Source organism: Nannospalax galili, unplaced genomic scaffold (genome assembly GCF_000622305.1).
Source record: "Nannospalax galili isolate Female #2095 unplaced genomic scaffold, S.galili_v1.0 scaffold1191, whole genome shotgun sequence".
In the NCBI taxonomy this organism is placed as follows: domain Eukaryota; kingdom Metazoa; phylum Chordata; class Mammalia; order Rodentia; family Spalacidae; genus Nannospalax; species Nannospalax galili.
In genome coordinates, this window is record NW_008330570.1 from 2,513,104 (window position 1) to 2,515,423 (window position 2,320).

The 2,320-nt window shown below is 41.6% G+C and overlaps 1 pseudogene; it reads right to left on the reverse strand.

Annotated features, from left to right (window-relative positions):
• LOC103746683 overlaps positions 1 to 1,941 on the reverse strand; it is an 8,563-nt pseudogene extending 6,622 nt beyond the window's left edge.
• Between the last annotated feature and the right edge of the window lie 379 nt (positions 1,942 to 2,320).

A 2,320-nucleotide genomic window follows, 5' to 3' on the forward strand; every position in this document is an offset into this window, starting at 1 on the left:
GAAGGCTTTCTCTGCATCTATTGAGATGACCATGTGGCTCTTGCCTTTGAGCCCATTTATATGATTTATGACGTTTATTGACTTACATATATTGAACCATCTCTGCATCTCTGGGATAAAGCCGACTTGATCATGGTGGATGATCTATTTGATGTCTGTCTGTATGTGGTTTGCAAGTATCTTGTTGAGAATTTTTGCGTCTGTGTTCATTAAGGATATGGGTCTATAGTTTTCTTTTTTGATTGTATCTTTATCTGGCTTTGGTATTAGAGTGATGCTGGCTTCATAGAAGGAATTCAGAAGTTCTCCCTCCATTTCTATTTTTTGAATAAATTAAGTAGCATTGGATGTAGATCTTCTTTAAATATCTGATAGAAATCTGCTGTAAATCCATCTGGTCCTGAGCTTTTTTTGTCTGGAGGATTTGTATTACTGTTTCAATTTCTTTTTGTGTTATGGGTCTGCTTAAGCTGTTAATCTCTTCTTGGTTTAGTTTTGGTGGTTCCCATGCCTTTAGATATGCATCCATTTCTCTTAAGTTTTCAAATTTAGTAGCATATAGGTTTTTAAGTATTCCCTTATAATATGCATAGAATTATTCCAATCTTTTTGTATTTGTTGAGGTTTGTTTTGTGCCCCAGTATATGGTCGATTTTGGAGAAGGTTCCATGGGGTGCTGAGTAAAAAGTATGTCCTTTGGTGCTTGGGTGCAATACTCGATAGAAGTCTGTTAAGTCCATTTAATATATAGTATTGTTTAATTCAGATGTCTCTCTGTTAACTCTCTGCCCTGTTGACCTATCTAATGGTGACAGTGGGGTATTGCAGTCCCCTACTATTAATTAGTTTGGATTAATATGGGTCTTAAAGTCCTGTAGTATTGTATTTATGAAGTTGGGTGCACCAGAGTTTGGTGAATATATGTTCATGATTGTAATATCTTTTTGATTTATTGTTCCTTTGATCAGAATGAAGTGGTCCTCTTTATCTCTTCTGATTAGTTTTAGTTTAAAGTCTATTTTGTCAGATATTAGAATTGCTACACCTGCTTTTTTCTTAATATCTTTTGCTTGGTCTACTTTTTTCCATCCTTTCACTTTAAGATAGTGTCTGTCCTGGAAAGTGAGATGAATTTATTGCAGACAACAAAAAAATATGGGTTTTGTTTCTTAATCCATTCATCTAGTTTGTGTCTTTTGACTGGGGAGTTCAGTCCATTAATATTTAAAGTTATTAGTGAAAGATGTGTATTGAATTCTGTCATTTTTATTTCTGTACACATTCTTGATATAGCTGTGCATTTCCACAGTTATACCTTCATTGAATTTCTTTCCATCACCTCTTGTGTATAGTCGTTCCTTTCTTCAGCTCTTTGTATTGCTTCCAGAATACTCTGAAGTGCTAGTTTTATGGACATGAATTCTTTCAGCCTATTTATGTCATGGAAGATTTTTCTTTCCAACAACCAGGCATGTGCACTGCAAACGGGCCAGAAACATCCGGCTGAGCAAACCTGTGCTCTGCCAAAAGACATAGAGACGGCTGATGAGAAAATGGCCTGATACAGAAAGCCAATGAGGAACAGACACGACCTATCACTGGACCAATGGGACACTGGGAGGGGGGATATAAGGGAGCCCCATATCCACAATAAACGAGTCTGCAGCTGCTTGCACTGCCTGCTTCTCACCTGACTCATGGAGTCTGTGTCATGACTCTGTACTGACTCTACCTCCACCCAGAGGGCCCCAGGACACCCGCAACATCTGGCTCCCACCGTGGGTTCCCCATGCTGACATGGGCATTGACCTTCTTGGGTTCTGGCCAGAGTATGGTAGCTGCTTTTCTCTTCTGGACCATGTTCTTTGCACTTTTCTGCCAGCCGTGGTGCGTGCATCGACTGCTCCAGAGATCGGCCTCAGTTTCGCTTTCTCCACCCATGACTCACATGGGCGCCTCTCCCCAACTTTCTTCAGTGTTGCGAGACGCCCTCTGCCTGAAGTTTCAGTAAGTCGGCCCCTACATGTTTATATGTGCCTTCAGTTCTCCCACGGGTGAGCGTGAGAACCCCCACCTTCCCTTTTCCCTCATCCTGTCTGTTGATTAGGGAGGTACACATTTTGCTTTTGGTTCACCCAGCACCTCCACGTAAAGACTGACCCCCTAGGAGGCAGAACCCAGGAGCAGCCCCCCGACCACTGCTCCCCATCCAGAGACACCATGTGGCCATATGGCCGTGGCCTAAGGAACCATGGAAGTCCCCCACTGAGCACAAGACATCTGGGTCGGACACATTCTCTTTGTTTTTCTTAGAATTAAC